This window comes from Carassius carassius, chromosome 1 (assembly GCF_963082965.1).
Source record: "Carassius carassius chromosome 1, fCarCar2.1, whole genome shotgun sequence".
Taxonomy (NCBI): Eukaryota; Metazoa; Chordata; class Actinopteri; order Cypriniformes; family Cyprinidae; genus Carassius; species Carassius carassius.
Genome location: NC_081755.1, coordinates 10106387 through 10118884, shown reverse-complemented (window position 1 = coordinate 10118884; position 12498 = coordinate 10106387). Strand labels below are relative to the sequence as shown.

General features: G+C 41.5%; 1 long non-coding RNA gene across 1 annotated transcript; it reads left to right on the top strand.

Moving 5' to 3' along the window:
- Positions 1 to 347: 347 nt before the first annotated feature.
- On the top strand, positions 348 to 11993 carry LOC132106652 (uncharacterized). The gene is made up of 4 exons (XR_009424175.1): positions 348 to 540; positions 1230 to 1311; positions 1458 to 1790; positions 11858 to 11993. It is a non-coding gene; the product is annotated as an uncharacterized LOC132106652 (long non-coding RNA).
- Positions 11994 to 12498: the final 505 nt, after the last annotated feature.

Here is a 12498-nt window from a genome sequence, read left to right as displayed (position 1 = left end):
GAGCTTGGGAATGGCCCAAACCTAGAGTACCTCCCCCTTCCCCGTCTAATTGTAAAGTGAACTCGAAGTGAGGAGATGGGGTGGAGGAGGGATGCTGATAAACCGTCAATGGAAAGTGGTAAGTCAGCAATATTTATACTGTGGTACTGGTTAATTGATTGTGGTCCACTGGTGTTGATTAGGCTAAGTATCTGACATGCTCCTCCTGAACCTTGTTACTAAAACATCATTAAGTAATCATCATATTAAACAAGTCACCTCCAATACCAACTCATTTTATCAACCTCACTGTGTGTAAATACAGTTGAAGCATTTTTTATTAACTCAGTGTTTAATTTTTTAGACCCTGTGCATTTAAACATAAACCAAGCCAGCCAGTTAAATGGTGCTGGGTCCAGTCATTAGTCCAGCCACTGTGATGTATCCCAGCACAGTAATGTATCACAGCAGAGCGGTGGGTCCCAGCACAGCAAACCATACTGACACAGGAAGCAGTCCAGGCACAGCAACCGGTCCAGGGACAGCAACCAGATGGGACAAGTCAAGCACTCAAGGCACAGCGATTTGTCCAAGGACAGTATTCATTCAATCCTTTATGCGGTTCACAGAGTCAAGAACGTAAATGTTCTAAAGTAGTCGCAGTGTTATGAGATATGTTGAGCATATTTTCAACAACTGGTTTTATGTTTAACATTCTGAGCCTCATGGTAGAACATAGGGTGTGCCGATAGATAATAGTATCATGTCATATTGCCTGTTGCTGATGCCTTTGACGATAGCTAAATATTAGCAAATATTGTTATTATTATTATCCATCCAAAATACATTAGGCAGCTATCTTAAGTGAAGCAGCATGGAGCAGCTGGTATAAACAAAAAGCATTGACTAAACTGGCTGCGATCAACTCGTGGCCTTGTCAGAGCTGTAATGTGCCACATACGTGGGCAATGTAAAAAAGGGGTAAGTGATTTATTCAACATACGATTAACATAGCTTCACTGGTTATAACAGGAGTGTTTTTGCACCGATTGAGCTTGACTGGAGGAATTACACACTGGCGTTGCTTGAGTCATCCAAACTTAATAAATAATATGGGCACAAAACTTGCTACAAGAGCTATATCGACTATTAAGAACAACAGAGTAATATTTGACAAATTTTGTCTTTCAGATTATGAAATTGATCAAACACAGATCTCAAGATCCTCTGGGAGGTCTTTCTCAGAGCAGAGTAATAGGTCTTCTGCACATGAATCAAGACGTACAGGGCCTCATAGGGAAACAGACTTAAGATTCCCAATGGATATGGCAAGTAAGTACTTAAGTTGGAACTGGTATCAAAAGCACAAATATTGAATTAAACAGGACATATAGCATTAGCGGATTCAATAATTCAAACATCTGTTTAAGGATAACAATAGCATAAGTTTCAGCACAACAGCATAATTTTGATTTCAGAGTTTCAGAAAAAAGTTTTGTCTAAATTGGTGGAAATCCACATGGAGGTCAGAAGGCTGGGAAGAAGCGAGCCTACCCTTCCATCCACCCATATACAGCAGCTGGAGACGATGAAGGAGTTTGCGAGACTTTTCAAGTCTTTAAGTCCCTGGTATGATTTGCAAGACACACTCTGGAAATGAAGTAATTTATCAGTAATATATCAGTGAAGTGTGTTATTGTCTAATGTTTTCTAACATGACAGGAATATTATCCCCTCTCTTTGAAGGTATTCCAACTTGCAAGAATTGGAGGGAAAGATGTAAGGGATTGTGTCCATAGAATGCTTGACAGGTATTTTCAACAGTATCCCTACATATAGAACTTGCCAAACCTTTTACATTTATTGTCACAGTTTGCCAGTACACAGCGATGTGACATATCTACCTCTGCTTATACTATACTCTCATTTTGATCCAAATCTGCATCTTTTTTTTCTTGTGCTGAACATAAAAGAAGTTTATTTATTTTTGGGGGAGAATGTGGGTAACCAAACAGTTGGTGGTCCACATTGACTTTGACAGCAGGAAATAAATACTAAGGAAGTCACTAAGGACCAGCAACTGTTTGGTTACTCATATTCTTCTAAATAACTTTCATGTTCAACAGAAGGAATTTAGATTTAAAACAACTTGAGAGAGGAAAAATGATGAGAGGATGATAATTTATTTGGTGAACTATCACTTTAATGTTAACACACAAAACATCTTGACTGAAGAACTTTAATACTGTTGCTTTAATAAGAATCAAGTGTTACACAGTATATAATGCTTTATATTTCTTCATTCAATTTCTTGAATGCTACTGCTAAATACACCTACTGTATCTAAAAACAAGGCACTGCTTGTTTTATTTGTATATTATGTGTATTTTAATGTGTATCTTTGTTCTTATTTTTTTTATAACAAAGATGACATGATGAAAAAGTTTTTATCTTCACCCGTTTTGGCCTAAATGTCTGACTAAGGGTTTTTGTTTAATATTGTATTACCTTGTAAGGCTTTGTTTTTAAAATAGGGAAATTTGTTTGGCTGTACTGCTCAGACAACTTGCAAAATAGTAAAACCAACACGACAAAGAATCATGATAAAATCATAATTGTGATTTTCCTGAAAAAAATTGTAATTATATTTTTGCCATATCGCCCACCCCACATGCAAGTTAATCCTCAGAAAAAAATAGTTTGTCTTGGCAATCTTCATTCAAATTCGGAAAATTTGCTTCTGCTCTGGAATGAAATTTCGGTAACACTTTCTATGAAGCCTGTATTTATAATATATTATAAGTGTATTCATAAGGCATAATAATTAATGTATAATGCCTTATAAAAAACCTTATAATATGTTGTATCATCTCATGAATATTCATAAGAACAGTTTTAATATATTATAATATTTACTTCTTTGTGATTATAGCTTTTAAGTGTATGATTTTTTATAACACAATGAACACGATGCATCCACTTTTACAATGGATTATATTTCTCATAGTTATAATATATTATAAGTCTCATATCTTGCCAATTTTCTGATGCTACTTAAAGTGGTCAAAGACCACTTATAAGTAGTAATAATAATAATAATAATAAAAACAAACAAAAAAAATCTCAAACAGCAATAAGATCAGATATCAGATCAGATGAATGTGTAATATGAAACATTTGCTTTGAACTATTTTTACTGTAATATCAGTTTGATTATTTTGATGGTACCCTTTACACAGCTGTTGATGAGTAACTCTGCAACTACATGTCAACTAGCGGTCATTAGAGTATTAGTATGTCTGCTACTGTAAATATACTAACACTTTAATTTGATGGTCAAACAACAGTTAAACTGAATATAAGTATCTTTGGAAGTACGTCAGCTTATTTTACCAAACTAGATTCTACCACTCTTGAGCATACTAATACTCTAATGAGAGTAAGTTGGCATGTAGTTGCAAAGTTGCTTATAGTCAATTGATTAAGGGGACCATCAAAATAAAATCTTACCATATAAAACATTGCATTTTTTTTCAGTAGGAGTATTAAGTTCACATCAATTAATTAACATAAGCTACACAGGAAAGAATCAAATAACACTCCGTATATAACCACTCACAATCTGTAGTAAGATACTGTGCAGATCTTAAATAAACAATGTCAAGACATTATACAGTCCATTATACTGTAAATTAAGTTGATTTAATATGGTGTTCATTGTGTGTTATAAATAATCATACTCTTAAACTTATAACCTCATATACGTAAATATTATGATGTATTATAATTGTTGTTATGATTATTCATGAGTTGATATAACATATTATAAGTTTTTTTTAATGCATTATGTATTCATTATAATGCCTTACGAATACCCTTATAATATATTATAAATACAGGCTTCATAGAAAGTGTTACTGAAATTTCTTCTATGATGATGTCAGTCTGATTGGACAGAATATCCTTGACCACATCCCTTCAACCGTTAGTTTGCTATGAGTGAGATGGAGAGGAGCACTAGTCAAGTCAAGTCAAGTCACCTTTATTTATATAGCGCTTTAAACAAAATACATTGAGTCAAAGCAACTGAACAACATTCATTAGGAAAACAGTGTGTCAATAATGCAAAATGATAGTTAAAGGCAGTTCATCATTGATTTCAGTAATGTCATCTCTGTTCAGTTTAAATAGTGTCTGTGCATTTATTTGCAATCAAGTCAACGATATCGCTGTAGATGAAGTGACCACAACTAAGCCAGAGGCGACAGCGGCAAGGAACCGAAACTCCTTCGATGACAGAATGTCATGCTATATGCTGTTTCCCTGGGCGTCCACTAGTGGGCTCACTTCCCCTTAGGCACTTCACCATAGGCACTAGAATTCCTCTAGTCTGGTCCTGTCTTCACAGTAATTGCACTCCTGTTAATTGCACCAGGTGCAGTCACTTGATTGTCATTAGCCTCCTTATAAATACCAGTCTTTCCCTGTTGTTTGTATGGAGTCCTTACCTTTCGTGTTATTCAGCCTGCTCGTCATCCGAGATTCCCCTTTGTCTTCTCGTCTTTCGAGTTCCTTTCCTGTTACCTCCTTTGTTTATTTGTTTGTTTAATTTTGGACTGTCTTTTTGGCTTTGACCTCTGCTTGTTTGACCTCGAATTGGATTACCCTGAATATATAATAAATACCTGCAATTGGATCTATTACTCTCTCCTGTGTCTCTCTGATACATGAATCGTCACAGAAGGACTCCATCAACTACAGATCCAGCGGTATGTCTTTTCATGTCTCCTCCCCAACCAGCATGGTGGAGCGGAGGGCAAAATATTTTAAGTTAACCTCCTTCCACCAAGAGGGCAATGATGTGGGTGCCATGGCACTAGTGTTCTGGTCCCTGGCCGAGGGCATGGGGTACAATGATGCGGCCCTTAAGGCCCCCCTTACTTGCAGCATCGGCTTCCGTCGGATGCCCCAGCCACTCCTGTCTCTTCCGGTAGGATGGCCGCCAGCCCAGAGCCACTGCCCAAGATGGCCACCAGCCCAGCGTCACAGCACAAGGTGGTCGTCAGTCCAGCGCCACTGCCCAAGATGGCCGCCAGCCCAGTGCCACAGCACAAGATGGCCATCAGGCCAGCGTCACAACGCAAGATGGCCGCCAGCCTAGCGCCACCGCACAAGATGGCCTCCAGCTCATCGCCACTGCTCAAGATGTCCGCCGGTCCATCGTCACTGCCCAAGATGGCTGCCGTTCCAACGCCACTGCCCAAGATGGCCGCCAGCTCATCACCACTGCTCAAGATGGCTGCCGGTCAATCATCACTGCCCAAGATGGCCGCCGGTCCAACGCCACTGCACAAGGTGGCCGCCAGCCCAGAGCCACTGCAGAGGATGAGTCAGGTTCCGGTTGACCCTCCAGAGTTGAGTCAGGTTCCAGTTGACCCTCCAGAGTCGAGTCATATTCCCGTTGACCCTCCAGAGTTGAGTCAGATTCCCGTTGACCCTCCAGAGTTGAGTCAGGTTCCGGTTGACCCTCCAGAGTTGAGTCAGGTTCCAGTGGACCATCCAGAGTCAAGTCAGGTTCCTGTTGATCATTCAGAGTCGAGTCACGTTCCAGTTGTTCCTCCAGAATCAAGTCATATTCCTGTTGACCCTCCAGAGTTGAGTCAGGTTCCAGTGGACCCTCCAGAGTCGAGTCAGGTTCCTGTTGACCGTCCAGAGTCGAGTCACGTTCCAGTTGATCCTCCAGAATCAAGTCAGATTCCTGTTGACCTTCCAGAGTCGAGTCGGGTGCCCGTTGACTTTCCAGAGCTGAGTCAGGTTCCAGTTGACCCTCCAGAGTTGAGTCAGGTGCTCATGGACCCTCCAGAGTCGAGTCAGGTGCTCATGGACCCTCCAGAGTCAGGGTTAGTCACCGTTGACCTTCCAGAGTCAGGGTTAGTCACCGTTGACCTTCCAGAGTCAGGGTTAATCACCGTCGACCTTCCAGAGTCAGGGTTAATCACCGTTGATCTTCCAGAGTCAGGGCTAGTTTCTGTTGACCATCCAGAGTCGAGTCACATTCCCGTTGAATTTCCTGAGTTGAGGCAGGTTCTGGTTGACCCTCCTAAGTCGAGTCAGATGCTCGTGGACCCTCCAGAGTCGAGTCAGGTGCTCATGGACCCTCCAGAGTCAGGGTTAGTCACCGTCGACCTTCCAGAGTCAGGGCTAGTCACCATCGACTTTCCAGAATCAGGGTCAGTCACTGTTGACCTTTCAGAGTCAGGGTCAGTTCCTGTTGACCTTCCAGAGTTGAGTCAGGGGCTCGTGGACCCTCCAGAGTCGAGTCAGGTGCTCATGGACCCTCCAGAGTCAGGGTTAGTCACCATTGACCTTCCAGAGTCAGGGTTAGTCACCTTTGACCTTCCAGAATCAGGGTTAGTCACCGTTGACCTTCCAGAGTCAGGACTAGTCACCATTGACCTTCCAGAGTCAGGGCTAGTTACCGTGGACCTTCCAGAGTCAAGGCTAGTCACTGTTGATCTTCAAGGACAGAGTCAAGTCACTGGTGATCTTCAAGGACCAAGTCAAGTCACTGGTGATCTTCAAGGACAGAGTCAAGTCACTGGTGATCTTCAAGGACAGAGTCAAGTCACTGGTGATCTTCAAGGACAGAGTCAAGTCACCGGCCTTCTTCATGGGAGAATTCAAGTCACCAATAATCTTCATGAGCAGAGTCAAGTCAGCACTGATCTTCTGGAATCCAGTATAAACACCATGGGATTACCAGAGTTTCGTCACTTCTCTGTGGAACTACCCGAGCCTCTCCACGGCTCTGATGAACTACCAGAGTCTTTCCTCGCCTCTGCGGAACTTCCACAGACTCATCAAGTCGAACTCTCTGAGCACCCGACTGTTCCTGTTGAGGCCACGGTGGCTACCCCTAACATGTTCTTGTTCTATGTTTCAGACTTGCCCAACCAGTCTTGTCCTCCTGCTGGTCCGGCCAGCGGATGTGGTGGTCTTCTGCTCTGCCCTGGGGGGCTTCTGCCCTGACCACACGGTTGTGGTGGTCTTCTGCTCCGCCCTGGGGACTTTCTGCCTCCACCACAAGGATGTGGTGGTCTTCTGCTCCGCCCTGGGGGTCTTCCGCCCTGACCACACGGTTGTGGTGGTCTTGTTCCGCCCTGGGGGGCATCCGTCCCGACCACACGGAGGTGGTGGTCTTCTGCTCCGCCCTGGGGGGCTTCCGCTATGACCACACGGTTGTGATGGTCTTCTGCTCCTCCCTGGGGGGCTTCCGCCCTGACCGCACGGTTGTGGTGGTCTTCTGCTCCGCCCTGGGGGGCTTCCGCCCTGACCACACGGTTGTGGTGGTCTTCTGCCCTGGGGGGCTTCTGCTCTGACCACACGGTTGTGGTGGTCTTCTGCTCCGCCCTGACCACACGGTTGTGGTGGTCTTCTGCTCCGCCCTGGTGGGCGTCATGTGATGTCCTTCATGGACTTATGTTTTTTTTTTTTAATGTTTTTTCTGTCTGTCTTCCTCCTATGGACCTGACCCTCCTCCTTGTTTTGTGTTGCACTTCTCTTGTCTCTGTTACCCCATTTTACCTGGTTGTCTTGTCTCTGTTTCCCCATTTTACCTGGTTGTCTTGTCTCTGTTTCCCCATTCTACCTGATCCTCTTGTCTCTGTTTTACCATTTTATCTGGCCCTCCGTCCCTCCCCTTAGTCCTCCGCCGCTCCACCTCCCCACCTGTTTCCTGTGGTCTTGTCCTGGTGGTCATCTGAGACAAGGTCTTTACAGGGGATCTGTATCTGGGGCTCTAGTTGTCCTGGTCTCCGCTGTCAGGGATGTAGAGGTCCTTTCTAGGTGCTGATCCACCATCTGGTCTGGATACGTACTGGATCTGGGTTACTGCAGTGACCCTCTGATCTGGATACAGACTGGACCTGGTGGCTATGGTGACCTTGGAATAAGAGAGAAACAGACTAATATTAGCGTAGATGCCATTCTTCTAATGATGAAGCAAGTACATCGGGTGTTATGGGAAGTGTTCCTGGTTCCGGTTTACCTAATTAATGCAGCCTTTAACGGATTTGGATATTAAAAGCATATTAGTATGTTATGTGTAAGCCAGGTTAAAGAGATGGGTCTTTAACCTAGATTTAAACTGCAAGAGTGTGTCTGCCTCCCGAACAATGTTAGGTAGGTTATTCCAGAGTTTAGGCGCCAAATAGGAAAAGGATCTGCCGCCCGCAGTTGATTTTGATATTCTAGGTATTATCAAATTGCCTGAGTTTTGAGAACGTAGCAGACGTAGAGGATTATAATGTAAAAGGAGCTCATTCAAATACTGACGTGCTAAACCATTCAGGGCTTTATAAGTAATAAGCAATATTTTAAAATCTATACGATGTTTGATAGGGAGCCAGTGCAGTGTTGACAGGACCGGGCTAATATGGTCATACTTCCTGGTTCTAGTAAGAACTCTTGCTGCTGCATTTTGGACTAGCTGTACTTTGTTTACTAAGCATGCAGAACAACCACCCAATAAAGCATTACAATAATATAACCTTGAGGTCATAAATGCATGGATTAACATTTCTGCATTTGACATTGAGAGCATAGGCCGTAATTTAGATATATTTTTGAGATGGGAAAAATGCAGTTCTACAAATGCTAGAAACGTGGCTTTCTAAGGAAAGATTGCGATCAAATAGCACACCTAGGTTCCTAACTGATGACGAAGAATTGACAGAGCAACCATCAAGTCTTAGATAGTGTTCTAGGTTATTACATGCAGAGTTTTAGGTCCTATAATTAACACCTCTGTTTTTTCAGAATTTAGCAGTAAGAAATTACTCGTCATCCAGTTTTTTATATCAACAATGCATTCCATTAGTTTTTCAAATTGATGTGTTTCACCGGGCCGCGAAGAAATATAGAGCTGAGTATCATCAGCATAACAGTGAAAGCTAACACCATGTTTCCTGATGATATCTCCCAAGGGTAACATATAAAGCGTGAAGAGTAGCGGCCCTAGTACTGAGCCTTGAGGTACTCCATACTGCATTTTTGATCGATATGATACATCTTCATTCACTGCTACGAACTGATGGCGGTCATATAAGTATGATTTAAACCATGCTAATGCACTTCCATTAATGCCAACAAAGTGTTCAAGTCTATGCAAAAGAATGTTGTGGTCAATTGTGTCAAACGCAGCACTAAGATCCAACAAAACTAATAGAGAGATACAACCACGATCAGATGATAAGAGCAGGTAATTTGTAACTCTAAGGAGAGCAGTCTCTGTACTATGATACGGTCTAAATCCTGACTGGAAATCCTCGCATATACCATTTTTATCTAAGAAGGAATATAATTGTGAGGATACCACCTTTTATAAAACTTTATCTGCAGCCAGAACTAACTCGGATGTAAAATCACCAAACTCTTTAATAAAGCCTGTATGGTGCCCTGGTGGCCTGTATACAGTTGCCAGTACAAACATAACGGGATTTATCATTAACATTTGTTTCTCTGGATGTTATATGAAGCACCAGTACTTCAAACGAGTTATACTTGAAGCCTGCCTTCTGAGAAATCCTGAAAATGTTGTTATAAATTGAAGCAACACCTCACCCTTTACGTTTTAGACACGGGTCATGTTTATAACAGTAATCTTGGGGGGTGGACTCATTTAAAATGTAATCATCAGGTTTTAGCCAGGTTTCTGTCAAACAGAGCACATCTAGATTATGATCAGTGGTCATATTATTTACAAAAAGTGTTTTCGTAGAAAGGGATCTGATATTCAATAAGCCAAGCTTTATCATTTGTTTACCAGTATTGCAGACGGTCGGTTTAGCCAGTCTGTCTGCTTCCTGACCTGGGCCCAAGTTAGTCAAGTATAAACACTAAGACTATTTGCCATATTTCTAGAGAGAAGAGTGTCGCCACCCCAGGAGGGATCATCCTTTTCAACAGGTCAGGTCTGCCCCAAAAGCTCGTTCAATTGTCTATGAAACCTATGTTATTCTGTGGGCACTACTTAGACATCCAGCCATTGAGTGATGACAATCTGCTATGCATCTCGTCACCACGGTAAGCAGGGAGGGGACCAGACCATATTACAGTGTCTGAACTTCGTGCTTGCAAGTTCACACACCTCTTTAATGATATTTTGGTCCCACTTTATATTAGGTCGCCTTAACTACTATGTACTTACATAAAAAATAAGTACAATGTACTTATTGTGTTCATATTGTATTGTAAAACACTTTTGCTGCTATTGAAGTGGGATAGGGATAAGGTTAGGGAGAGGGTTGGAGGTATGGGTAAGTTTAAGGGTGGGTTAAGGTGTAAAGTACGGGTCAACAGTGTAACTATAAATGTAATTACAGAAATCAAATACAGATGTAATTACATGTAGTTTTTTTTTCAAATATAAGTACAATGTAAAAACATGTATGTGCACAATAAGTACATTGTACTAAATTATTAATTAAAATATAAGTACATAGTAGTTAAGGCCACTTAATATAAAGTGGGTCTGTTATTTTTAGTGATCTCCAACTGGCGAAGTCGAACATCATTAGCGCCGGCATGAATAACAATTCATTAGCCATTAGCCAGCACTTTTAAATTTGCCAAGATGTCAGGCGCTCTGGCTCCCGGTAAACATTTGACTATGGTGGCTGGTGTCTCTATATTCACGTTATGTACAATAGATCACCAATAACTAGAGCACTTTCATCAGGTTTCTCAGTGGGTGCATCACTGAGTGGGGAGAACCTGTTTAATGTTTTGATCGGATGTTTTGATCGGAACAGAAGAGCGGTGTTTTGACCCACGACTACGCTGCCTCACTGTCACCCAGTTGCCCTGCTGCAGGGGCTTTGTTGCCAGAACCGAACAATGTACAGGAATCCCTGAGCTAGATGCATCCAAAGCCCTAACATTCAAATCTAGACAAATCTAGAGCCCTAACATTCTTACTGTCAATTAAAGTTTGGATGCGTGTCTCTAATTCTGAAATTTTCTCTGTCAGCCTATTTCCCTGCATTTATCACATGTGAATCCCTCATCTGCGACAGAGATAGATAAACTGTACATGTGACAAGAGGTGCAAATAACAATAGCAGGAGAAGCCATTACTCACCGTGCTTGATGAAATATTCTTACCACAGTTGTTTGTTGAACTTGTGAAAAACTGGAGCGAGAGAGAGGAGAGGAGAAGAGAAAACAGCGATAGGTTCGAATGAAAAGGCTAATGACAAGCTAACGAGTGCTAACGCTTTGCAGGTGTACTGCACTCACGGATATAAAATAAAAGTGAATGATCAAAATTAATCTGATATAATTGGTCGATTATATCAGAAATATGGTATGAATTAAGTTATATTTTTTCACTTTAAAAAAACAGAGAATGATAATAAGATAAAGATTCTAGAAAAAAAGAAAAAAAACAGCTACACGGAGCTACGATTAGCTACAGCAAGGCCAGCAGGCCAACAGGAAGTAGAGAAAACACTGTCCAACAGCGACACCCGCAGTCAGGACAATACAATAAAACCATCCCTGCTATTTAATCTGTTTCAGTTGGAAATGTGTCACTATACTGAAATGAAGTCTGCAGCAAATTCCAGTTCACACAGACTTGAATTATCTGAAATGCAATCATGAGACTGCATAGAAACCTGATGTGGAAGTTAAAGAAGATGGGGTTTGACAGGTGCAGGGACAGATGAAGGGAAAGAATGTCATTGGAGCTATCAAATGGTCACCTCCCAGAGGTTTGTTTAATCAATTTCAGAAAACTTGAGTGTCCAAAATCACATCCATTCTACAGCTGTAGATTATTACATGTACTTTTTAATTGGTGCATTTGTTTCTTTAGGCTCTTTACCAACTGATTGATGGCCAAATTCAATATGAAGGGGAAGGGAAAGAAGCAGAAACTGCCTTTGGAGACGACTAAAACTTATGAAAAAATTAATGGTACTCAGCATTTTCCCCATGTCATTTAAGTTTAACACCAATCACTCATATTCACGACCCAATCTTTTTCTAAATATAGCAAAATCTCACTGTAGTCTATTGATAGAATTTTATTATGATGCAGTAGGAAATATTAATCAGCCATGGCCACTTGATATTAATGTTATTAGTTTTGTGTTGTATTCCCCCTTCGTTGAGTCAGAGTCTACTAACTGAGCCGAGATGAGCAGTATTTCTACTAAGCTGCACTGGAGAAATAATATGCAGTGCACAGGACAGACACAAAAATGAGTTGTAAAGCAATTTGATTGAATTCTAGTAAATGTGAAATAACTGAAATGCTTGGACAAACCACTATAGAGTTGGCATCACTATAGAGTTATAACCGTTACAACAATCTAATATTTTAATGGTTGTGGATGAAATTGCTCAACAGGAGAGCGAACAAAATGATATATGAAATAACATGAATAGTGGCTTGATTAAGTGATGGAAATAGTGGATGATGGGCACAGATCAGTAACAAAACTCAGAGACATT